At 40.2% G+C, this 27152-nt stretch overlaps 1 protein-coding gene and 1 long non-coding RNA gene across 5 annotated transcripts in view; one reads left to right on the forward strand and one right to left on the reverse strand.

Moving 5' to 3' along the window:
* Positions 1-222: 222 nt before the first annotated feature.
* Positions 223-25417, reverse strand: LOC140608202 (uncharacterized). 2 transcript variants are annotated; one of them, XR_012010228.1, is made up of 5 exons: positions 25197-25417; positions 11850-11974; positions 5629-5748; positions 2806-2986; positions 223-2314 (listed from the first exon to the last, which is right to left on the reverse strand). It is a non-coding gene; the product is annotated as an uncharacterized lncRNA (long non-coding RNA). The 2 variants fall into 2 exon arrangements; XR_012010227.1 differs by having other exon boundaries at positions 223-2986.
* The window catches only part of FNDC3A (fibronectin type III domain containing 3A), a 176245-nt gene continuing 173221 nt past the window's right edge, over positions 24129-27152 (forward strand). Inside the window, exon 1 of one of the 3 annotated variants that reach the window (XM_072783156.1) lies at positions 24129-24176. The gene's annotated coding sequence lies outside the window, so the exon portion shown is untranslated. Of the gene's footprint in view, positions 24177-24422; positions 24759-25186; positions 25338-27152 lie in introns of those variants that run through there. The other 2 variants (XM_072783154.1, XM_072783155.1) reach the window with 2 other exon arrangements.

A 27152-nucleotide genomic window follows, 5' to 3' on the forward strand; every position in this document is an offset into this window, starting at 1 on the left:
TAACAGGAAAATTGCCAGCATAAGGCATTACATCAGGAATTCCGAGCTCTCTTCACCTGGAAATGGTAAGGAAGGCACCATAAGAAGATACAACACAACATAGTGCTGTCTTGAAAGAAAAAAAAAAACAACTATGCATTAGAAAATCCCCTATAACAGCCAGCATCCTGAGTAAAGATAAAATTATCTCATATCCCACCAAGCCTTGCTTTTCCCTTTAAAAATTATGGGTGGGGATGTTTTGAAATACTCGCCTATCTTATCAACCACAAATAAAACATTCACTGCAGTCATAACAATTTTTACCTTAGATCCATTTTGAAATGTTTGCTGATGGTGCAGACGTTCCTCTCAAAAATGTGCTTGCTTTTAAAAACAATGCCAAATAAAACAATTTTATGTGCATATAGAACATTTTATTTTGAAAATCCTTGCTGATGTATGCAGGGTCTGTGCAATGTCAAGAAACCTATTTAATCAAGCATCCCCGGGAGAACAGCTTCGTACCATTAGCCTCATTATACAGATAAGAACACTGAGATCTAAGTAGGTTAACTAGGGGTTGCCGAATGCTTCGTAACAGCAGAGTGCTCTAAAAATATTATGTGTATAAGGAAGAAAAATGTGACCTCTTGTAGGAAAGGGACCAGAGAAAACAGGTCGGAGGAAGGAGAATTTACATTTCTGTTTTGAGAGTTTTCACGGCTCATGTCAAAAAATACATTGTTCTCCTGAGCCACGTACAATTTTCTCATCCAGTATTTTGGGGAATTATGCTACTTCACCTCCAGAGTGCTAGGAAATTAGATGTACATCCGTGGCTTTCCTCTGTGAAGTACAAAGGAGTAAGAAGATTCTGGTTATGTTATTGCTATTGGTATCACACCTAATCAGCACTTCGCTGCTGATGCCAATCCCACGCAAACATAATAAATAAATTGCAGGTACATCACAAGTCTTGTTTTTTTTTTGTTTTTTGTTTTTTGTTTTTTTTTTTCATTCACCAAACATTTATTGAGTGGCAATTCTGGATCAGTCAATGTGCTAACCCTGGAGATATGATGATCAGTAAGACAGCCTCTACCTCCAGTAGCTTAGTATGTAGAAGGGAGAAAACGTAATCAACTAATTAGATACAAGAGAAATATATACAAAGTACTCCGGAACACAGAGAAAAGTGCAACCTGTTCTGCCTGGGAAAAAAAAAAAGCAAAAAAAAAAAAAAATTAGAGGATATGACACTGGAATAGGATCTTCAAACAAGGCAAACAACACGAAAATCTTTCTAGGCAGACACGGAAGGGCCGAGAAAGGCTAAGGGCATATTATACTAGGATGTGGGTGCCTGGAGTACAGGTGGGAAATGAAGATGGAAGGTAAAACGGAGGAAGATAAAATCTATGAGGAGTCAGTGGAGGCTGAAACCGGGGAAGGGACATGATCATACCTGTGTTTTGAGAAGATGAGCCTGTGCAGAGAAGGGGCTGAGAGGGAGGCCCTGGCGTGGAAATCGGAGGCGTTGCAGCGGTGCAGGTGCAGGCGCAGGTGCAGGATGGGGCGGGGGGGGGGGGGGAGGGGAGCAGGAGCCTCTGCGATGGCAGCCAAGCATTGGAAGATGCTTGGTGGTGCCATCGACGTGACTGGGGAAGCGGTGCCAGCGCGGTGACATGGGTAGCACATGGTGCCGGTGTCGTTACCCAAGACCTAGGGAGGGAGGAACGGGTTTGGGAGGAGGATAAGGACTTGGGACTCACATGCATATGATTTTCTTTCTGAGTGAGCAGGATACAGGAAACATGAGCGAATCCTTTATGGACCATCTTGCAATTCCTGACACTCAGGCTTGAAGCGCTCGGCGGTTCTGCAGGCCCGTGGCGAGAACACAGGTTCAGGGGCCCTTGTGAGCGAGCTTCCTCCTGCTGCTCCGAGCAAGAGGCCTCCCTCCCGGTGCCCACGCATAAGCCTTGCAGACCCGTTTCTTCATGTCTGGAAGCCTGTTGGGAAGTGGGGGTAGCAGAGGGGCGTGCAGAGTGAGACCTGGAAGAGGGCACTCAGGACAGGTCTCTCCGTCGTGGGGGCCCAGCTTCTTGTGCAGGATCTGGCCTGTGGGCCATGCTCGTATTCAATAAATGAATAAGGCCTAAATCTCATTATCTTCTGCAAATATCCAGAGCGAGTCAACGCGGGAGGTCTTGGTTCTGGTCATCGAAAGCAATTTGTGAGCCAGATTTCAAGACAGTGTTCTTTGGGCTGTGCTTCCAAAGGAAAGGTTCCAACCTGCTAAGGTCGTGAGCGGACGTGGGCCGTGGAGGAGCTGAAGCATAAATGGACCCGGGAATCACAATCGTGTTGAATAATCTGACCCACCTAATGGAAAAGCTGCTTTCCGTTCACACCCCAAATAAGAAATCATTCTACGCATCCCCTCCACGCAGCCCATCACAGCAGCTGGCCAGAGCCATTAGACAGAAGAGGTACAAAGCCACCCAGAGAAGAGAACTATTCCCAGGGAATGACTAAGAAGTAGTGGAAGGCAGTTTACAGATCACAGTGAAGGGAAGTAACTTCATTTGCTTATCATTTAAATAACGTACTTAACCTCAGAGGAATCACATATCCAAGAATTGAGGGTTTCTGGCAAAGAGTAAGGTCAATTTTTCAATAGAGCCATTTTATTTGCTCCCTTGATTAAAATTTTGAAATTAAACAGCAGAGAGTTGAGGACTTGTGTCTCTCAGAATTGTTCAAAGCCTGCTCTAATTAATAATGAACTTTAGTACTCACCTACCTGTCTCCCTCCCTTACCTTCACAAGTGTAATCTCATACACAGGGGTGCAAATGTGGTCTCTCTGTTCTTCAAAGAGGAAGTCCTCTCTTCCCCTCAAAATTCCAATTTCTCAGTTTGTTGGACATTCTGTCAAAAACCTAGATCAGCTTTCCTTCTCAACTGCAGATCTGTGTTTCTCAGTTCATTATTTCATTTTTCTTCGGGGAGCAAAAGGATTCACGTACAATTAGACATGTATTGGTTATTGTCATATAATTTACCTCGTGGATAAGCTGTCAAGAATAATGTAAACTTATAGACCTTTTCTTGACTTCATCTTGCCTTGGTTTGAGAAAACAAGAGCTGGCTAAGGCCAATGCAACATGAACATGATTCCAATTATTGGCCCTTATATATGATCTGCATTTTAATATTACTAGTGAAATGGAAAATCCCCTTAGAGCTTACACAAAAGAATGCAACATATATTTCAATTATTTGAATGCATGGTCTCCACTGTCCTCCAATAATGTCTCCAATACTTTTATTTTGTTTTGCTTTATTCTACTTGTTTACTTATTTATTTTACTTAAATGTTCCTAGTGCCTGATTATCTAAAAGTATCCTTATGTCCCGATTTTGAATGAAACAATAATCCATTTATTAATTACATGGTAAGTTCACCAGAAGGCTATTTTATTTTAATTTTATTTTTTTATTCCTGAGAGACACAGAGAGAGAAAAAGGCAGAGACGCAGGCAGAGGGAGAAGCAGGCCCCATGCAGGGAGCCTGACGTGGGACTTGATCCCGGGTCTCCAGGGTTACACCCTGGGCCAAAGGCAGTGCTAAACCGCTGAGCCACTGGGGCTGCCCACTATTTTATTTTTAAATAAGAAATATTCCATGGGAGCATTATTAAGACTTTGCTTAGCCAAAATCACTTCAGTCATGCTCAGTGGGGTAAAACTTCAGAATTCAATCATATATTTGTTCATGGGCCAAAGAGGACACACTCTTTCCTGAAGAAAACATTTTCTCTGGAAGTTGTTTTTGATACTGAGTCACTATCATTACCAGCTTTTTCTATAACTTGTCCGTCTCTCCCAACTACAGACTGCAACAAATGCTCTTCAGGTTAAATGATGTTTCTAGATAAGCTCTTGTTGACTTAAATGGCTAAGAATTTTTTGACATAGATTCCATTTATCAAGTGAGACTTTAAATATGCCCTTTTAAAAATAACTTGTTCCATTTCAAATGAATAATATCACTGAAGACCACCTCCAGGGTTGTGGCTACGATCTCAAGAGAGTTTATAAACATAAATGCTTTATTTAGCCTTTTAAGAAGAGATCATTATTTGGTTTACTATTACATTCAATCACATTTATATCTGTTGTAGGCAAGGATTTAGTCCACAGGTTTTACTTTACAAATACATGCAAAATGCTTTTATATTTTACTTAAATATTTGATTTGGAGGAAGAAGTGACTGTGGGGAGCATAGCATCTTTGTAAGCATCAGTGAAAGAAGAAATTATCTTTCCTGGAAAAAATGGAGTGTGGTAAAAGGATATGGTTATCATCTTCACTTCAAACTGCTCCTAGAAATGTTTTACCTGAGTATCCTGATCAGTGGGATTATGGGGGAAGGGGGGAAGGAATGTTTCAAGACTTTGACCAAGAGAAATAGGAGCCTGGTCATTTCGTCTGGAAATGGAATCATTTTACAGCCATTTAGGCCTCTAGACACAGAAGTGCTCTGCAGTCCACATCTTTGTTCTCTGCCACAAGGCAGGACCTTGTGTTCAATGGGAGGAGGGGGTGTCTGGATCTCTGTGAACAAAAAGAAGCCGTTTATGGCTCAGAGTTTACATAATGCATGTAACCTTCCAGTAGGTCTCTTTGCTCTCACTGAGCCGTGACATGTACTGAAATTACATGAAGTCTATTATCTTGTACGACAAGATGTTTATATCATTAGCAATTTGAGATTAAAAGTACCATCTCAAAAATATCATTTGGATTCAGTCAACATAAAACCATACCTATCCATTGCTTTCTATCAGAAAACATTATGTTAAACCCCACATTTCAAAGGTTTCTGAAACCATAAATTTAGGACCTTCAGATCACTAATTTTTTTTTCTTTTCTAACTCAATAATCTTCCTGTTTTATGTTTCTCTGGTCATTTATTTATCCTTCCATTCAGCAGGTACTTATAGAACTTGTCTTATGTGCATGATTCTGTGTTAGTACTATGCAGTGTTCAAAATAAGTATGAGAAAGAGCATACTCTATTAAATATTTAAGTGGAATAATACAAAATAAGGTTTAGCGCCAAAATGAATGGGAAAAGGAGTTCAAAAGAGAAAACTATTTGTGTGGGCAGTAATGGTCTAGAGTAGCTTCATTTTCAAGTCATCTTAAAGCAAAAATTGTCAAGTAGCTCCCTTCCACTTCCTTCCTTTCAGCATCCCTGACTCAAGGTCCTCACTGTCCTCCCGTGACCTTCCTCATTGCTCCCTCAGCCACATATAAATACAACAACAGTTGGCCCAGGGAACTCGCTGTGAACTTCTCCTACCGAGCAGGCCATATATGATCTTTCCTCCTTTCTCCTTTTCTCATGGCTCTTCCGATCTTACCTATACAGTAGATTGTCTTCTCCTTGGGGTCTTGTTTTCTGCTAGCAAATTCATATATTAATGAAAGGTGTGCACTTTCCTAACATCATATGCTTTCAGGATTAATTCAAGGAAATGGTTTGAACACCAGCTTAGGCAGGATGGTGGTAGTAATATTTTTGACCAGAATGCCAATCTATATATCTGCGTGTCTGCCAATGCATAACCCACCTTGACGGTCTCTGTGTCAAATCAGCTCCCCTGAGTATAGGGATAGGTGCGATGTTGATTGCTATAGGTGAGGTATTGATTGCAAAGATTTCACTTGGAGAATGCTCTCGGGAGATACATCTGTAAGGCAGTGAAGAACCAGTTGAGGACAGAGGAGATGACTTATAGAGCTATTACAGTTTCAGCCTCAGCCAATCCTCTAAGGAACTCTGGGGATGACCCCTCAACATTGTCTCAAATTGAGGTATGGAGGCTGGATCCTGTAGCCTCATTATCATCCAGTCATTGGCCACAAGCTGCTCCTTAGAGGTGGGGGTTCCTCGGTCAAGTTTCCTGCAGTGGATGGCAATTTTCAGGAAGAAACACAGTGTGGGCTGACAGCAGCCAGTATGCCCAGCAACTGGGGGATGGAAGTATTATTCCTGAAGGGAGAATCTCACAGGGGACCAAAGTATGAGGGCAAGGTTGGAGGAGTATCTGTTGGGATTAGGTTACCCTTAACTCCCAAGTTATTTTTAAGACCAGATTTCCACACTAACAGAGTAGACATTTATATTATTCTCTATACCAACCATCTGTTCCTCAGATGATTAGTAGTTAAATATATATATATTGAAGGGCTTAACTGCTAATCATCTAAGGAACAGATGGTTGGCATAGAGAATAATATGTATGTATATATATTCAATAATATTGAATGTATTTCTATACATATATAGAAATAGATACATATAGTCTGTGATCAATGAACTAAGTTTGATGACTCAGGATAGTGTAATCACCTTAATAGAGCCCCCAGGTCATAGGAATATAGTGTAAGGGACTCCCAACTAGAAGCCTAAAAGATGCGGTCAAGTTCTTGATGACCTTCTTCTTATGGGATGCAGTGAACTCTTAATTTGAGGCTGCTGTTATGGTTGCAAAAATACTAGCATACACTGAGTTCAGGTTTTTAAACTATTCATTCAAATGAAATTATATTTTTATTACCCTTTAATGAGACAAGAAGTTCAGTCTTCATGTATACATTTACATTTACACCCATGGAAGCAAAACAACCTTCTGAATAACCATGATTTTGCAAACTCTTGCTTCCTCAAGTAAGTAAAGATGGAATTTCATGCTTTCAATTTAGTACATGGTCTAAATTTTAATTTATCACACTGTACTCCTAAAAGTGAATCTCACAAAGAGAACAAAGGTCTTCATTTTAGAACAGGTAATTTACCACAATGCCATTTCATTTGAAATATTCAGACTCAACCTTCTACCAGAAATAACCAGTATTGAATTCAAAACACATCCCATTGGGCCAAAAATTATATCCTCTAATTATACAGTCTAAATTTATGATGGTCTTAGTAGAGTCTCTGATCTGTTTAGACATATTCTTTTTTGAATCATTGTATTTGTGACAGATATTCAAAATTGTTGTTTGGGATTCCTTAACATCATTTTGAAATTCAATTTGTATCCCTCAAAATATCAATCATCCCAAATCACGAGCTCTTTGGTCAGTTTAAAGCTGGATGAGTTTGGAATTATTACTCAGGAAGTTGAAAACTATGGAAGGTGGCTGGATTAGCATCAAGCATACAAGTCATAAAAAGTGTCTTCATGCAAAGAGTCTGATAATTCAATTAATTTAACTGACAATTGTATTAATACTGTTACTAATTCCCTGAAAATGAGTAAAAACTTCCCAATACTACCTTCTATAGGTATATTTGATGACTCTTCCTGGAACAGTTATTACACTCAGAAATGTACACCACCACATCACAGTTAAAGGATTTGGCACAATGCTTTATGAGACCCCAAACCGAACAGCCACATGTTCTTGTATCATCCACGCAATTCGGGGAGCAAGTAGTGCTCTTTACGAGAATATTGTTAAACCCCATTAGCAGAAGCAAACTGGTTCCTCTAAGATTATGTGTACAAACAAACATGCAAGGAAACCCTGTAATAAGCGTGTTTATCAGAGCTAAAAGGAAAATTAGAGGTTGGATTCCTGTCTCCCTCCACATGTAGATTTGACTGAAATGTAGTGGTGGGGGCGGTGGGGACATGTAGGAAAGATTAGATGGTTTGGAAATAATTTATCCTTCCCCAGTTTAATTGGAAATACTAATAAGGACAGGTCCTTTTGTCTTTCCCTTTGAGCTTTTAAAAGGCAGGATGTTCATAATAATGCTTAATACTTAAATAATACCTTTCTTCTTCAAAGAGTTTTAAATACAGTAACTACCTGCTAGATTCTGTTCCCAGCAGGCCAGGAGAGCCTCTTACCTCAAACCCAGTTAAGTTGTTGAATGGCACATGTTAAAGTACAGCACTAGTGAAAAATAGGAAGAAAATAATTGATCCACAATCACCCCATACCATATGATCATAGAATGACAGGTTAAAATCCTGAGCCCTTTAATATCCTTTAAGATCTCCTGCATTTTTCAGTAAAATTTAATATTTTTTCCTCATTACAAAAGGAGTATATGTTCATCACAAAGGCCTAAGAGAATATGAAAAAGGGGGAAAAAACAGTTTAGTGAATTGCTAATGCACTTCATAGATTGTGATGGTGGCCCTCTAACCTTTATCATCTCTTTGTTTTTTTACAGAGTACAATGAGTCACAGTGAAATGCTGGGAGTTTAAACCTGAAAGCAGTTCTAGCATCACTACAGAATACAATGAATCTACAAAGAAATGAAAAATAGCAAGGTACATCTAAATCAAGCAACTTTTTTTGTTGTTGTTGTTGTAATTTTAAGTCATCTATTCTTAAACAAGATGATTTGGTCTCAATTCTAACAGCCAAAATATTTACTAAAATGTGTTACTCAGGCTTTTTTTTTTTTTCTGAATCATCCTTATTCTTTATTTATATATCTTTATTCATTCAGCAATTAAGAACTTGATCCGTGAACAGTTTTTCACTAGGAGCTGAAGAACATATTTAATTCGAGAAGAGCCTGAGAACCTCACTTCTTGTTTTCTGAATTGGATTCATCTGATTTCTAACAGTAAATGTAACTAATACCAATATTTGAAAGACATCTTTGAATATGTACTTAGAAAATAAAACCCTTTAAAGAAGATCTCAGATTTCTCTTATTTCATTTAGAAATGTAAAATTTCACAACAGATTCTGGATCAAGCTAATTTAAGGGCCTAGTTTTCATATCACGTGAACCTTATCTGAACTACATTGCTGCTTTCTCCCTTGAGAAGCTAATTACAATATCTCATATTTAACACCTCATATAATGTAAAGTTTACCATGAAGAGAAACACTATATAAATTTGGGGGTAGGAAAAAAAGTTGTGCATTTCCAGATAGAAAGGTGAAGATCCAAGGGAAAAGGGTAAACATGTTCCAACCAGCTAAACCTATCCTCCTTTTAAGGGTTTTCCTGGAAGTCCTACTCAAAATTTCTGTTCACATCTCAGAACTGGGACAGGATTGCCCTTTTCTGCAAAGAAGACAGGCAAACACAAGTTTTCTTTTCTTTTTTTTTCAGCATGTATATAAGAAGAGGCGAATGCATATTAGGTAGGTAACTATCTCTGCCAGAATAACTAATGTGGGGTGTTTTTAATATATGCAGGTATTATGTATGTGTACACATTCCCAAGAAACTTGATCTAAGAGAGGAAAAGATAAAATAGGTAAAGTTTTCATACAGATAGCCAGGTTTGACTCTACAAGATATTGGTTTTAGAATTAAGTCTATGAGAATTATCAGTGAAAAGAGAATTTATTCATTTTCAGTTCACGTTAACAAGATTGGAGGTGGGACCCATGATGGATAGAAACAGTCCCCTGACCTCAAGGAATTCAGCCTGGTGATGCAGACATGTAAGTAAATAATTTTATATAACATAAAAATGCTCATTGTGCTGAGAAAGCATGAAGAAGTATGGGAGAGGTGGGAGAGCTTTGGGAAGAAATAGAAATAGAGGAGTCTACATATGCTGTAGGCTTAACAGGTAAGTAAAAGTACACTAGGGGGATAAAACAAGGGAAGGACTTAGCAGAGTAATGGAGCAGTAAAATACAATGTGTATCAGGTGCTGACTGGGGAGAGGTGTATGAATAGCTCAGGTTGCTCGGAGTTTGGTCTATGAATCATATGCATCCCAAATAAGATTACTCCATCCTTACTGATTGTGATTCACTTAAATCAGTGTTTCCAAACATGCTCCTTATGCACACCAAAGTTTGAGGACCCCATGTCTAGCTTGATGCAAGAGAAATTGGGTCAAAGAGACTATCCAGGAACCTATCAATACCTTCTCGCATTCCTGTCTTGTACATATTTCTACAGAAATATAGTTTAACTGTATTTCTGAGTTATGTTGATTATTTTTACTCTTTCTCAGACACTCCTCTTGGACATACCCTCACTAAAGTCCTGGCTCTTTACCTATCCCAGGAAGCCAACTTAGTCAAAACAGTAAGATGCTGAAGCTCTAGATCTGGGATTTTATCCATTAATTTGTGTAAAAGACCCCTTTGGTAATCTACTGAAGCTATGGATCTCACTTCTAAAAATAATGTTTTAAAATGCATAAAATAATATACATGAAACAAAACAAACCAATTATATTGAAACACATTTATCAACATTTTGAAAAAAATGAAATAAATCTGCACTATTATGTGCTTCTTTTTTAATGCACTAAATAACAAGTAAATATATGTATTACAGGCAGAGATATATTAATGTGGAGGTTATTGTTGCTTGACTTGAATAAGAACGTTAATGGTGGTCTTTGACAAAGCAACACATATGTCATAACATGAAAGTATGTTTGTTGTTTTTTTTTTTTCTGTCCACATTCATGGACCTCCTCTCTGGAACTCATATGGGTCTCTGTGGACTCCACATTAAGAACTCCTATCAAGGGAGGCCTGGGTGGCTCAATGGTTGAGCATCTGCCTTTGGCTCAGGGCATGATCCCGGGGTCCTGGGTTTGAGTCCCTCACTGCGCCCCCTCACAGGAAGCCTGCTTCTCCAACTCCCTCTCTCTCTCTCTGTGTCTCATGAATAAATAAATAAAATCTTAAAAAAAAAAAAAGAACTGCTATCAAGCAGGTTATCTAGTTGAGTTGTCCCCAAAATGGAGCAGCACTGTGCATCTGAGAAATATGAGGAGGCAATTTGAGTTATCACAACAATTGGGGGAATGCTACTGGCCATTAGAGGGAAGGAGGACCAGAAAAACTGATAGCATGCAACGTGCTGGAGAACTCCCATAAAATAAAACATTGTGCCGTGCTACATGACTCTCCAGCATCTTGCCATATATAAATGTAGATGAAAATCCTCTCCATAATCAATTATCTGAACCTAAAATCTATCTCGGTTTTACAAGGAACACAAAAATAATACAAGCTGAATTATCCAGGAGTGCAACTATGATGCAAATTGAGAGACAATTATAATTTGTTTTGTTTAAAACTTTATTAAGGATTGTTCACCATTTTATTTTTTTAAGGTTTTATTTTATTATTTATTTTAGAGAGAGAGAAAGAGAGTGTGCATGGGAGGAAGGGTCAAAGGGAGAGGGAGAAGGAGAGAGAATCTGAAGCTGACTCTGTGCTGAGTGCAGAGCCCAACACGGGGCTGGATCTCATGACCCTGAGATCATGACCTGAAGCCATGAGTCAGATGCTTAACCAACTGTACCACCCAGGCCCCCCCGTTCACCATTTTAGAAAATTATGTCACCAATAGCAAGGCCATGCAAGGAATATGAGTCTCAAATAACAACACACCTGTACTTTGTATCTGTTGTACTCATGGTGATTCTATATATGGAGGTGTGTCTATGGGTGTGTGTATACATATTTAGTCTCTTTACTAAAATGTCAAATGTAAAATAAAAGATAAAATAAGTAGTAAATTAGATAATAAAATGTAAAGTAAAAATACTGATAATATTGGATATTGCCTTACTTCTCCTAAATCCAACTTAAACATAAGTAGGTGTACACATGAGACTGCTTCACTATGTCTTCTAGTGTGATCCTGTTCAAACATTTATTTGCATATCCAAATGTACATTATTTTTGAGAACTTAATTTCCTTTTACCGATACATCATATAGCAGTTATAGCACTGTATTGATAGCTTAGAAATTTATACATTAAGTTATGTGTGATATATATATACATAACTTCGTGAAGTAAAGAGGGCATTACAACATATTTACCAAGGAAAGATGCATCTGGGTCCAGCATGGCTAGGAACCATTTAATCCAGTCTAAAATCTTCACAAACCTTCTGTAAAAAAAGCTACTAGAGCACACGCTTCTTTTCACAAGAAGAAAAGTGAACCTAGAAGGAAAGTGCAAGATATGAGAAGCAACAAGGAGCATAGAAATAGCTAAAAAGTATGTTAGCAAATATAAACGAGTATATATTAATACATAAATATAATTTTTATGTTTATTTAAACATTTACTTATTTAACATACATGAAAACTTTAGATGCAACAAAACCAGTAACACTAAGGGAAGCACTGAGGAAATAGTGGAGTTGTATATACTACAGAATAAAAGATGCCAAATTGACATTGTGTTCAGCAAGAGGATAGAAATAGAAATTTAAAAAAATAAATAAATAATAAATCTATGAAAAGAACAGAAAAAATACATAATTTCAAAGCCAGCAGAGAAAATTACAGTGAGTGTGGAACACTTTATTTAACCATTTGGAAGCAGAAGAGGGGGAGAATGCAAAGAAAACACAGGAGAAAGAAAATACAATTAAGAGTGTAGAAATATGTCTTAATAGATGAAGAATCATAATAAATACAAGTATATTATAGCTATAAAACAGTAGAAATTATTAGAATGCATAAAAAACAAAGCCTAACTCTCTGCTGCTTATACATGACCCATTCTGAAATATAAATGCACAGAAAGTCTAAAAATAAAGGGATAAAAAATTATATATCCTAAATCAGACAGAAAAAAATTGTAATTGCAAAAATAAAATGAACCAAAATAGAATTTAAGGCATAAAGTATTAACAAGATAAAGAGAAACATTGACTAATACTATAAAGAATGATTTGGCAAAAGAATATGCCAATCTTTGACACATATACTTAAAAATAAAAATATAGCCCCCAAGACATAGACAAATCATTATCTTATTGGATTACTAGGAGAAATGGACAAACTGACAATCTCAGTAGGAGATTTTTAAACTGAGAGCTCAAAACATAAAAATAGAAATAAACTGGAAGCTCAAATTCAAATGATTAATACGAATATTAAAAAGTAGAACAACAAAATTAACCAGCTTGATCCAATAAATATGAGTAGACTTGTGCACCAAATAGAAATACATTCTTTTCAGGTTATGTTCAACATACATTCTTTTAAAAACTGACCACAGGGATCCCTGGGTGGCGCAGCGGTTTGGCGCCTGCCTTTGGCCCAGGGCGCGATCCTGGAGACCCGGGATCGAATCCCACATCGGGCTCCCGGTGCATGGAGCCTGCTTCTCTCTCTGCCAATGTCTCTGCCTCTCTCTCTTTCTCTCTCTGTGACTATCATAAATAAAAAATAAAAATAAAAAAACTGACCACATATTATATCACCAAAGAGAGTTCAACAACTTAAAAGAACAATTATCATGTAAAACATGTTCTCTGTCCATGATGGGAAGAAAAAAAAAAAAAAAAGATTGAAATTCAAGAATAAAATGTGGCTTTGGAATATCTGGAAAGAAAAAAAAAAAACAGTACTCCTAAATAACTCTATGGATAATAGAGAAAAGCATAATAGAAATTAAAACACTTGTAGAGAACCGAATGGCAATAAATGCATTACACGTGAGGCCCTCAGGAAGTACTTGTGGAATGAGTAAACCAGCATCCAGAGCTTTTGACTCCCTGGTTGATGGCTTTCAATTGTCATTATGAAGAATATCAAATTGAAGTATGTGACAAATAATCTATAAAAATAAAAGACCAGGTAAACTCTAAACAAAAATAATAGTTTTTAACCTGTCAGGCTAAAACGTCAAAAGATACTTAGGATATCTAATTAAGAAATGATTTTGGGGGCAACTGAGTGGCTCATTTGGTTGAGTGTCTTCCTTTGGCTCAGGTCATGGTCCTGGGGTCCTAGGATGGAGCCCCCCCATCAGACTCCCCGCTCAGCAGAGAGCTTGTTTCTCCCTCTGCCTGCCACTGCCCTTGCTTGTGCATTCTCTCTCTCTCTCATAAATAATAAATAAATAAATAAATAAATAAATAAATAAATAAATATCTTTTTAAAAAAAAGGTTTTAAGGCCTCACTGTAAATGGTATTATCCCTACTACCTGTGTGATAAATGGGCCAGGAAGAAATCTTGTTTATGAAATAGGCAAACAAACACAAATTCCAGGGTAAAATAATAAGAGACCCTTTGTTAGCAACACCAGCATTCATTAGCTCACCTAGCAGACAGAAAACCAGGACTTTACATAATACATAGAGTGCCTCCCGAACCTATCAGCTATGAATTTAATGAGCTTAGCTAAAGTCTTCAATAAAGTATGAGTTGATGGAGGAGAGAAATATTTCTTATTTTGCTGTATCTATTTTAATTATTGTTAAAGAGGAAAAAAGAAATCACTTGAAAGAGTAAAATTAACTGAAAATCCCATCAACTGTTTTCTATCCTTTTCCTGAGCGGCAAGCCATTTTACCCTTGTGAAAAGGCACAATTTTTAACACCAGCTATCATTTAAAGGTCTTTGCCAGCATCTTTTTGTATGGAAAATTACTGCAATAATCCTTACAGCTCTAGTCTAGAAAAATTTCACCTACAGTATACAAATGTCATTATTAAGAAAGTTTAAGGAGGCATATTAAGGAAGTCATCAGTTCTTTACTTTGTGTTACCCTTGCATTGTAGAGACAAATTGTGTGCAAAAGAGAACAAATACCATCATCCATTATATAAATACTCACATATTTTCTAATTCGTCATTTTACTTTCTTCTTATAGACAAAATGTTTGCTTCCTCATAATCAGGCTTTTAATGGGAAAAAGTTATGGGATTTGCCTTTTCTTCACATCAGGTGGGTGACTTTTTTTTTTTTTTTTAATCCCCTTTCCCCAAGTAAGGTATTGGATTTGAAAGAAAGATAACTAATTTAAACTCCCCTAACTAATTTGAAATCCTTTGCGATTCAGTGGAGTTAAAGCCCTGTTATAATAGACAATCTACATTCAAAGCACAGGCAGTCCCCAAGTTGCAAATGGGTTATATTCCAAAAGTTAATTTGAAAGTCTGCTGTTTAGAACTTGCAAAGGCATTTTGCCATGGAAACAAAGTTATAAATGACAGTTGAATTTCTAGGCTAGCCCACAAAAGCCTATCTAACCCATAATGTGTTTGAATCCAATTGCTTCAAGGAGAGGTTTGTAACAGAACATAATAGTCCACTGACAGGCTGATTGGTGGTCTACTTTGCCATCTCTCTCAATTTAGTGTTGTTGGCTTGTCATTTTAATGTTTCTTCATTTTGTCCCCTAAAGATGCATTAGTTAAATAATAATAATACCTTTCTATAAAAAGTACTTAATTCATTTCTCATGGCCATGTAGATTATTTTAGGACTTTGATTTATCTTAAAGCAAGAAATAAATAAGTATTTTTCCTCTGTGATAAAAATTCGTTTCTTTCTTTAAAAGGTTTTTTTTTCTTGATGTGTTTTTTTTTTGCTTATCCTGAAATTTATGCAAAGTCAAAATTCCTTTCTAATCACTTGGTTTGATGGTAGTAATCCATAAAGGTTTTTCTCTTGTTTTGTTCTAATTTGCTCGTTATTTCAAAAAGCCTTTGATAACAACAGTTGTCAAACAATAATGGCTTGACAAATATCAGTGATCGAGTCCGTTAATCAGCAATACCAAACAACTTTTAACTTTTGCTATTTCACATCTCTGACTCCTGATTAAAGATAAGTGGTTCCTGGGGTGCCTGGGTGGCTCTGTCAGTTAAGCAGCTGACTCTTGATTTCAGCTCAGGTCTTGATCTCAGGGTCATGAGTTCAAGCCCTGTGTTGGGCTCCATGCTGAGCATGGAGCCTACCAAAACAAGCGTTTCCTAAATTCCTCACTTGTCAACCAATGTCCCTCTTAATCTGTCCTCAACCCACATTTTCTGGCTATCCCCATACCTTCCAACTCAAATTTCTGCACAGGCCTATTTCTTACCTCCAGGCACACTTGGCATTTTCCCAATCTCATGCCTTTGTTAGCTATCATTCCTATTAAAGTGCTCTTCTCTGACCATTCTATTTAAAGCCTATTCTTCAAGGTTCACTTCTAATTTCACCCTTCCTGAACTAATACGGAATACTGGAAAGACTGTGTAGAGCCAAGCTATGAATCTCAGCTCCGCTGCTCTCTTAGCTGTATATATGTGAACATATGTTTAGCCTCTCAGAACCAAAGTTTCTCATCTATAAAATGAGAGTAGTAGTACTTTGATCACAGTGTTGACGATTAAATAAAAGAAGTTGAATTTAAAAATCATAATGCTGGGATGCTTGGGTGGCTCAGTGGTTGAGAACCTTCCTTCAACCCAGGGAGTGACCCCGGGATACCCGAATCGAGTCCCACATCAAGCTCTGCTTCTCTCTCTGCCTGTGTCTCTGCCTCTCTCTGTCTCTCATGAATAAATAAATAAAATCTTTAAAAAAGAAATCGTAATGCTTGTGTTCAATCATCCCATAGCAACTGATTGCTTGCCTTTCGGAACCCCTGTAGCAAATTTTATCTGAGCCTTTTATTTCAAATGTTGTATTTCTGGATGTCTTTTTGCATGAGTATATTTTGTCTCTCTCACAGGTATTTTAAATCTACCTGGTTAAAATCTGTCAATCAATAGCCAGGCAGGAAATCAGAAACCATGTAGGTATTTTAACAGAGGGATTTAATTCAAGCATTAGTCACATAGATATTGAAAAACTGGAGGGACAAATGGGGGCTTCTGAAGGAAGTAGCTAACACCTGCTGGGCTTCAGGAGGCAGGGAACTAAATGAGAAAAACTAATTGCCTAGAGGAAGGGGGTCCTCATATGGTTAGTACTCAGGTCTCTGAAGGAGGTGTCGTATGGCTAGTGGTTACACTAATAAGGGGGCACAGTTGGGTCGTACAGGTAGCCATGAGGGGGCATGGCACAACCACTGCTAAATATGCCAAAAGACATTGAGGCTATTTTGTAGCTCTTACCTTTTGACAAGAATTACAATTAGGAAGCACAGTCCCGTCTCTCCTGTACCTGCCTTCCAGTCTCACTCTGGTTACTATAGCCTCCATTGGTGGCAGATCCTGTCAGGAAGGCAGCTGATGAGGGAGTCTGGGGAATGCAGTCTCCAGACCTAGGCCTAGCATCCCAGAGCACAGTGTAAAAAGGGAGACTTGGAATTGAGAGCACAAAATAATCAGCACAAAAGGTGAGTCTGTAAAGGTCGGGTCATTTGTTCTTTGTTACAGAGCCTCGAGATAAAAGGTATTTGATAAATATTTTTTTCATTTATTCTCTCCTTTGCTCTGTACCCCTTTCTGAAGTGTATTTGGATTATCAATTTAAATTCGATATTTACAGGAAAGGATTTTGCTCTTATTCTATATGGAGAGAGATGCCTAGTGTAGTATCAACATTCAGTAGATACAGTTATTGAGAAAATTAATACAGTAAATAATTTCATTAACATCCAAGTCCCTTATCTGAAGTACTGGATTGTTTTTGTAGCTGGGGTCACAGCTTGAGCTCAAACCATTTTATTGCTCAAGCATGTTTGGGCATGTCTACAGAGCTGGTACAGCAGGCCTATTTAGAGACAAAGAAAAAAAAAACTCATCCTAAGTGAAAAATATGAAAAATTTGCTTCAAGTTCAAACGTCCAGTGTTAGAAGAAAAAGCTTAATGGAACATGCTGTCTATTCCATGAACTCATGCCTGAGTCCTAGAGCTGCTAAGAAATTATACACATATCTGGTTCACCATGATATACATGGGAATTTGAGAGCTGAAGGCAAGGGCAATAGGAGATAGTGTCCACGGGAAACTGTATCTTGGTATGAGATGAAGAGCATGGATACTCTTCAAGTCAGGCATTGGTGGTCTTAGCACAGGTAACACTGCAGTCAGGAAACTTCGTTGGCTTTGAAAAGAATAGAAGAAAACACCTCAATAAGCCAGAGGAGGAAAGAAGAAAGACAGTACATGTCATGGAATTGCTCAGAAGACTCATTCTTGGAGTGCACCTAAAGAGATCCCTGGGGGTTCTTAGAATCATCTGGAAGAAATTTGACTACGGATGTAAGAAGAGTGTGAGGCTACTCTTTGAGAGATCTACCATAACTCTATTTTTATTCTTAGTCTGCTGTTGCTTGGGACAATGAACTACATTTACATTCCCAATGTTTTAAGTCATGAGTTTCTATAATTTAAAGCTGAGTATTTATTTGAAAACAGGTCATCTTCTGTTAATTTTTTTTAATGAATCTCTTTATTTTACTTTCTTTTAGTAACGGTAATCACTATTAGTAATTAATTTTAGCTTTTGTCTTTTCAACATAGTAGTTCCAGGTTTATATCTTATATGTATGTATAGTATAAAGATAAGATCGAAACTCAGAAGCACCTTGGTTTCACAGATTTTATACAATTGTGAAATAAGAAATAAAATTTGTATTTTATTTACTTCACTAAAAGTACTTGATTTATAAACAATTTCTCTAGTTTTCTCATTACTCTAAGTGATTGTCCTTATCTAAAAGATGCCTGTTTTATTTGAATATTACATGTAAAAATTAAAGGCAACTTGTAGTATAAAGATACTTACAAAGCATAGATAATTTGTCTACTAGTTTCATTATACAATTTGGTTTAAATATTTACTTCTGAAATATGAGGAATAGTTTTAAATTTGGTGACAGTTTAGACTATCTGATTTTTCACTTCCTCATTCGTTTAAATTTTCTTTTTATTTTTTCCAGATTAAATTTCACTGTTATGTTCATAACATACTGCTCTGGTTTTGAAATTTGCTTTTTCGAAGGAAAAAAAAAAAGAACAAAAAGACATGTAGTTTGGGAACAAATAGTTTTTTTTTCAAATCCCAAGTCATCTTCGGCCTCATTATCCTTATAGATGCCTATCTCCTTTTTCTGTCTTTAAAATAGATTCATATGTCATCTGGTTATGCTGGATAATGATCATGGTGTGTTCAACCCCAGGGCTGCTATCAGAGGCTCCTAAAGCTGTACAAAACATCAAAGAGCTGTTGACAGTCTAAAAGACAGATATGGAAGCCTTATTTTTTCAACCTAGAGAAAATCCTTATAATCTGTCTATTCTTGTGGAGCCCCTCCAGGTCAGGAACCTATTCAGTGAGTCCTGGCCAGTAACCAGAGAAGACTTTCCCCTCTGTGGAAGTTAAGACTGTCTCTAGCAGCATTACTTTGAAACCCTATTGTTAACATTGACAAATTTGGACTATTAGGATTATCATTTTGCGATTAAAGAATTCCTTGGTCTTTCCTAATTGGTTTCTCTACAAAGAACAAACAATATAAAAGACTTGAACCGCAGATGAGCAGTTTTTTTTTTGAACAACTGAGTCAATCCTAATTTAACTCCATGACACAGAAGAAGAAACCATCTTATTTGTGAAAGTTGATGCTGTCTGAGCTGTTTTAAGATGCTCAAAGTATGGCCCAGGAACTACCCTCATCAGAATCTCTTGGAGCGTTTATGAACTACAGATTCTTGAATCCAAATCTTGGTGTGTGGGGGGGGGCATATGGTGGAACCGCAATATCTTTATTAAGCATCCTAGGTGATTTTTATTCATGCCAAAGTTTAAGAACTACTTCTCTAAAACAGAGTTATTTTTAGTATAGCAAATCACTTGAATGGATCTTTCTCATTTTGGAAAGAAAGCTAAAGCTTCCAAGGCTATTCTGGATAAAAACGAAGACAGAAAACAAAGAGCCAAGCTGCTCTGAATAATAATTAACAAAAATTTGGGAATTGTCCTCAGGTAGCTTTAAAGGGAGGTAGCTTTAGTAGTCCCAGAAATTTAGAAAAATGTGGGGAAGATTCTTGTTAGGGTGAAGATCCATAGCAACATAGTGACAGGGTGGGGTCTGAGGAGAATGATGGCCAGTGAGAAATTCCCTCCAGCGGAAACGGTCAATGATCAATGTCAAGTTGCTTCCTATTTTGTGCCTTGTTTCCTTTGCTTTTAGGGAAGGAGCTGTTCCATCTATGGAGTAAAGCATGGCTGGGCAAGCACAGTGAGGAATGGAGATTGCAACAGGATCAAGAATTTGGAGCAAGACTGACTGTGGCCAAGGTTTTTCCATGTATCTTAGGAAATACTGAGGAAGGTTCTGGATTTGCCTTACCTCACCAGTTCACAATTAGCTAGACAACTAATTCTATAGCTACCATTTATTTACTGGGCATCAGACATGTATCAGGCATTTTCATGCATTATGCCATTTAATCCTGCAAAATAGGCATTTTGTCCTCAGTTTACAGGTAAGGGCATGACTCAGAGAATAAAAATGTGCCCAAGATTAATCAACTAGTCAGTAGTAGAGCTGAGATTCGAACCTAGATTTACCTGGCTCTCTCTCTCTCTCTCTCACACACACACACACATTATACCACATTCCTTCTCAGAGACAAAAGGGTGAAAAAGCTTCTGGCTGCTTTAACTGGTCCACCTCCTGGTCAATTGCTTGTACCTCCCTCTCCTGCGCCAGATGTGTAAACTTCTCCATCCAAAAAAAAAAAAAAGAGCAATGGCAGTACTGTTTTCTCTGGCTCTGTCCAGAGTTAGAACCCCAGATGTTGCTCAGAGAATTCAGTCAGCACAACCCTTCCACCTCCATCTGCTCTCCCATCCCTCTTCCTCACCAAATGTTCCCCCTCTAACTTCTTAAAAGACGAATTTCCACCGGCTCTTTGATTTCTTTATCTCCTTCTTTCTCTTCAACCCACTGTATCTTGTCAAGTGCTGTGACAGCTCTGAGATTTTATGCTTCTTGCAAGCTAATAATTTAGCCTGCTACAGTTTCTTGGATGCTAGCAGAAGGCCTGAGTCTTCTAGATCAGAGGACTATATTACATATGACACAGCAAGTAGCACCAGCTTCATGTTCACAGCATTTGCCTTGTCTCCCAGCTTTTCACTTAGGGGATGCTGTATATGCAGTGGGTCTCCATCATAGCTGAGGAATGCCACACTTAGAAACCCCCAATCTTTTATAATGGACTGCAAACAAAGCTGTTCAACCTCCACCACAAAAGGAGACATCATGCTAGATGGTAAAAAAAAAAAAAAAAAAAAAAAAAAATGCCCTCTATTAGGAGGCACTATTTTTACCTTCCAAGGCTGGCTGTTATACAAACATCCTCAAAAATACAGATAATCTAGAACAAAAGCTTCAAGTGCTTCTGCTCATGGGACATACAGAAATATGACCCCTGGTAGGATATCTAATGTCAAAGGGGTCTTGAACTCCTCTGGAAAGCCAGAAATGATTTTCCGTACTCCTACGAGTAAGAGTAAGACGGTTATAAGGGAGAAGACAGGAATGTGCTGCTGGAGTTACAGCACATTTGAGAAACTAAAAGAAGGTCAGGAAGTCTTCCATAGAGGAAGCAAGGGAAGAGTGGTAGGAGATGGGACTGGAAAAGGCAAGACCTCACACAGTCTGGTAGGCCACCTTAAGAATTCTAGTCATATCTTAGAACAATAAGATGCTGTTTAAGGGTTGTATGTGGAAGTGACATAGTCAAATTTGCTTCTAGAAAGATCATCTTGACTGCAAAGTGGAAAATGAATGGAAAGGCTTAGATTGTATGCAGTGAGACCAGATGAGATTGGTGGGCAATTGGTAAAACGTGGAACAATTTGAGAGCTTTGGAAGATAAAATCCCCAGGACTTGGTGGTACTGTGAATATGGAAAATGAGGGTCAGGGAGATATCAGGGATAGCAACTGGATAGATAAGGAGAAAGGAAGACAAGGAGAATTTATGAACTCAGTTGGACTAAACTTTGTAGCTTTGAGACACTAGGTGAGCATGTCAATAAGATATCAACTGGTATAAGATTTGGAATTTACGGCAAGGGTCTGAGCTAGGGACACATGTGGAAATTATCAGCATATAGGTAACTAAAGCCATTGCTATGGACCATGACGTTTAGGCCAAGAGACTATAATGAAAACAAAAAAGAACCTCAGATGAATTGTGAGGCAATCCTGTATTTAATAGCTAAGGAGAGGAGAAGGAAACTGCTCCTCTCCTTATTAGAAGTGTACACAGTACTCCGAAGTATAGGGAAACAAGCCAAGAAGTAAAGGGCCAATGGAAGAAGTAATATTCAAAGAAATAATTGGTCAATGTGTTGAGTATTGTTGAGAGTTAAAGATGATTGAAAATGACCTTATTTCATCGATAAGAAAAATGAAGCGTTGAGAAGTGACTTGTTCAAGGCTGACGTAAATTCCTGTCCCTTTCTGGATTCCCAGAGAATTCATACCGGTGCCTGTGTTAGGGTTATTTATGTGTATGATTCATTCTCTCCACAGGACATAAATTCCCCAGTCCTCACTTGACTCAACCTTCTAGCATTGCATATTGTTGACTACAATCTTTACATCTACTTCAGTGATATTCTGGAATTATGTCTTAGTCTCCTTCGAAATAGCCGTTCTTCTTTGTTGTGATTATACATGTAGGAATGCCCGGCATACTTTTTAAAAATACAGTGGTTTTTTTTTTGTTTTTTGTTTTTTGTTTTTAATGCCATTTTTTGTTTCCTCCTCTCCCCCTAGTCAAAATCTTGAGGGGTAGATTACAAGATTCTGGCTTTTTTTTAAAAAAAAAAAACCCCAAGTAGGAAGCTTTGGAAATTACTAGCTTAGAGTTAAGGTTTGGAAACCACTAGCTTAGTCTTAGACCAAACAGAGCTAGGGTAGCAAGATGGAGAAGCCACCCAACGTGCCCACACTCTGATAAATACTCATATTTTACAACAATACACAGTTAAGCTTCAGTTATTCCGAGATCGGCTTTCCAGCAAATTTTGTCTGGAGGAGGGCCAAAACTGGAAGTTGAGGAAAGAAAACACCTCTCACAGGGAAAGAACTTTTGAGAGTGAACGAGCAATAAAAATCTCTCAAAATATCACTTGATGTAGAGTCCCTGTCCTATTTACTGATGGGAAGAAAAATGATTCTCTCATTAGCCGGCTGTGGATATGAACATCTGATCAATCATCGCCTGGAGCCAGAGAAAAGCCATCAGGAAAAACGAGTAAAAAATAAACAGTAGAGTAGAAAGGATGAGAGGAAGGCTCAGAGTGGATAAAGAGACAGATGAGATGAGAAGCAGTGACAGGTTATTAGAAAAGGTGATGAGAGCATTCCAAAAAGGGGGGAAAAAAGAAAAAGAGAGAGAGTGAGAGAGTGAGAGAGAGAGAGAGAGAGATCACCGAAGTAGGGAATCCTAGATCCCTAAGCAATCCCCTGGGACTTTAGCAAATGGCCAAGGTATCTAACCCTAACCCTGACTGTAACCCTAACCCTAACCCTGACGTGTTTGATTGTCAGTCATCGACAAAGGATTTCATTAAAATGCTGTATTCTTTAAGAATGTAGGGAGTAATCAGGTTTTAAAAGGATTTCTGAGGGATCCTTGGGTGGCTCAGCGGCATAGCGCCTGCCTTTGGCCCAGGGCATGATCCTGGAGTCCCGGAATCGAGTCCCATGTCTGCTCTCTGCACGGAGCCTGCTTCTCTCTCTGCCTCTGGGTGTATGTGTGTCTTTCGTGAATAAATAAATAAAATCTTTTAAAAACAAAAAATAAAAGGATTTCTGGAAAAAGGGTTACAATGAAAGATAATAATAATAAAAAACACGGCTATTTTAAAACGCCGTGCAATTACTAAAGTGAATTAGAGCCTGAGCAGGGAGCCGGGGGACACTCATCCCGGGTTTTGGAGGGCGCGGTCCCCGGGGTCGGACCCCTTCCCAGGGCCTTCCGCCGAGTCCTCAGCAGGGAGCAGCCCGGCCAGCCGCCCCCCCCCCCCCCGACTGCTGCCCGTTTGAAGCAACCCGTGCTCCCTTCGCTCCGAAGTCCTCGCGCTGTCGTGCAAATTAAGGTAACGGGTGTCCGTGCGATTGGGCCGGGGAGCACACCAAGACACGCCCCCCACCCCCACCCCCCAGCAGCACCCCCCAGCAGCACCCCCACCCTGCCACGTTTTCAAATGAAGTAATTATCTAAATATTTTTGCTTGCCGTAGAGATCCGGGGCTCTAAGTGTTTAGGATGGAAAACCTCCAACCCACTTGGCTTGGCTTCCTAGTCCTTGGGGGGGGGGGGGGAGGGGGGTGTCTTTAAAAGCACCTGCCAGCATTTAAGTTCTGGTGCTTTCGGAGAGAGGCTGACCCGGCGCGTCCCAGAGGGAGCCTTTTTCCAGTCTGCACGGAGAACCGCGTGAGTGGCCCCCCAGGGATGTCGATTCACCCTCCCACACACCCCTGCTTCCCCCCTGCTTCCCCCTAGGGTCGCCCGCAGGCTGCCGGGGCAGATGCTTCAGCGGGACCCCGAGCGGCGAGGCCGCGGGATCCAGCCTGCAGCCCCGGGAGCTGGAAGGGGGCGCTCCGAGGCGCAGCGCCCGGCGGGGGCGTGGCTAGGGGCGTGGCTAGAGGCGTGACCAGGGGGCGTGGCCAGGGTGCGGGCGGCCGGGGGCGCCGTCGGCGAGGCTCGCGCAGCCGCAGTGGGCGCGCCGACGCCGGGCTCCTCCTCCTCCCGGCTCCGTAGTAAGCATGGCGGCGGCGGCGTTCGTGGTCCCTCGGGTGAAACAGAAAGCGGGAGCTGCGCGGAGAGGGAGCGGAGAGCGGGGCTGAGGCGGCGCCGTCACCGCCGGAAAACCACGCCGACAGTCAGCGCGCCGGCGGCCGCAGCGGCCCCCCGGGAGCTGGCGCTGCCGCCCAGGCAGGGCGAGGACGGTCGGGAAGCCGAAGGAGGGGCGCCCGGGAGCCGCCTTCCTCCGCCTCAGAGCGGCGTGACTCGGAGGTGAGAGACGGGGGACGGCGAGCCGGCGCCGCGGGGACCGTTAGGCTGCCGGGGGCGGGGGGGCGGGGGGCCCGTCGGGGGGCAGGGCGGGGGCGGCGCCCGCCCACTTGTCGCCCACCTGCCGGGCCCGAGTCCCGCTGCGAGGCGCCTGAGGGGGGGCGGGGGGCGCGACCGCGACCGCGACCCGCCCCCTCCCCTTGCCCCTCCCCCTCCCCCGCCGGCGGGGAGCAGCGCGGCTCGCGGAGGCTCGGGGCGCCGAGCGCGGAGCCCGGCGGAGAAGGTCGCCGAGCGGTCGCCGCGCCTCAGCTTGGGCCGCCGCCGAACTGAGACGCTTTTTCCGGAGCGCGTCGCCGCCCCCGCCCCCGCTCCTCTGAAGGGGTTAAAACGTCCACGAGCCCGCCCTTGGCCGTCGGGTGCTGCGCGGCCGGCGCCCCGTACCTGGCGGTTCTCCGCGAGCCACCTGTTGGGGCGGGAGGGCACTGCCGGGGCTGCCGCGCTCGCTCGCGCTGCTGAGGAACCACCTGGATCCGTGAACTCCGGACACGGCGGCGGCGGCGGCGGAGGGACGCCACGCGTCAGGTAAGGCGGACGGGCGAGTGATGCCGCCGCTCCGGCTGCAGCGGGAACGCGGGCTGTCGTCGTTAGTGTCGCCCTCGGTCGATCTTGTACCGCTCTGTCCGCGCTAAAAAGCTCGGGGGTATTTTTTCCTTTTTTTTTTTTTTACTTTTACTTTTTTTTTTTTTTTTGCCGGGGGGGGGGGGAGTGGGGGGACAGGGAGGGAGCCTGTAATGGACGCTGGAGCGCCCGGAACCGTGCCTTCGAGATCTTCCGTTGTGAAATTTTAACGTGTCTCTGGACACCTTTGTGTCTGAGCATCTTCTAACCCAAGGATCGTTAAGCTGATAAGGTATTTTTTTTTTCTTTCCTTTTTTTTTCTTCTTCCTTTTTTTTCCGCAGTATGATCCCTCCTACGTTGTTGTCCAGTATGGACTTTGAAAACCGAGCCGCCTCATTATTAAGCTTAACTGCGGGCTGTTTTTTTTTTTTTTTTTAGTTCTGGAAACCAAAGTTGCAGGGTTTTTTTTCTTTTTTTTCTGTATCCTAAGAATGAAAAGAAAGAAAAAAAAATGACTGAAGTTGAACTGTTACTCCACTATTTTCCCCGCCGTGCCGTTTCCAGCACCAGCGGGAACTAAACATATGCCCTACTCAGGAGTTAGAGCCATATGTCAGGCAGCAACTAATTGGGATTTGTGGCCCTGATCTCGGTGTTTGGATAAATATTTAGTTTTTTTGTGCATTTGCTAAATCTGTAATTCTTGCCGTCGTGTCAGTTTTGTTTGAATCACCTATAAATATTCCAGAGGAATGACTCCTCTGCCTTTTTGGTATTTTCTTGGTTGAGTTGATTTCATCTCAGGTCATGAGATAAAGTGCCTGTTGAGGCAGAGGGTGGGCTTAACAGAAAACAATGATAAAAAGGATTTTTAGCACTTTTTTTTTTTTTTTTTTAAATAACCTGGAACCTAAAATTTGCTTTCAGCTCTCTGGCCGACTGATAATGCTTGCCATCACTAAATAACACTAGTTAGTGGGGAAAAAAGAATGATTTAACAGGGAGGAAAAAAAAACACCTCACTAAGATTTTTGTAAATAATGTCATATTCAAAAGTTTTTAGCGTTGTTCTGGTAAATTTTACTGTTTTTTTTTTTTTTCTTCAGAGATCGTCTCTCAGTTTTCTTATGTAGAATGACAGAGAAATTTTTTTATCCTTAGCTGGGTGCCTTTAGCCACCTGTATGCTTCTGAGTTAACTCCCTTTTCCCCTTTGTCTCTCCTTTTGAATTCTCAAAACCATTGAGTGTTTAGGGAAGATAGACTTCTAGTTAACCCTGGCCTTAGTCAGATGTAATTATAAGGGCAGTTTGCTTCTTCCAAATTACTGATATACATTTGAAAAAAAACCAATGCTAGGATTATCTTTTGGTGCCATCTGTGTCATCACTTCCCCTCATCATGTGAGTAATTGACAGCTGATTCATTTTACCATGCGTTTAATAATTACTTTTTAATTGTAAAATTTCTACAGTATAATATTAAGCATATTTTATTCATAATTAAGAAAACTGTCTCTCTCTTCTCTGACCAGCCAGGCATAGGTAAGGACTGAGAGACTATAAAACCCAGGACTAAAAGAAGGAATATATGATTAATATCCTCATCATCCTCTGTAGCTTAACTTAGGTAAAGAGCGCTTACTTTATAATACGCCGTATTGTTAGTATAAACTCATGGGTAATAAAATGCTTGTTTTAAAACATTTCTTTTTTATGTGCGTACATGCAAGTCTTGTGCACCTTATATTTTGCCTATATTTTTATAACAACAGTTTGG

This window comes from Canis lupus, chromosome 17 (assembly GCF_048164855.1).
Source record: "Canis lupus baileyi chromosome 17, mCanLup2.hap1, whole genome shotgun sequence".
Lineage (NCBI taxonomy): Eukaryota > Metazoa > Chordata > Mammalia > Carnivora > Canidae > Canis > Canis lupus.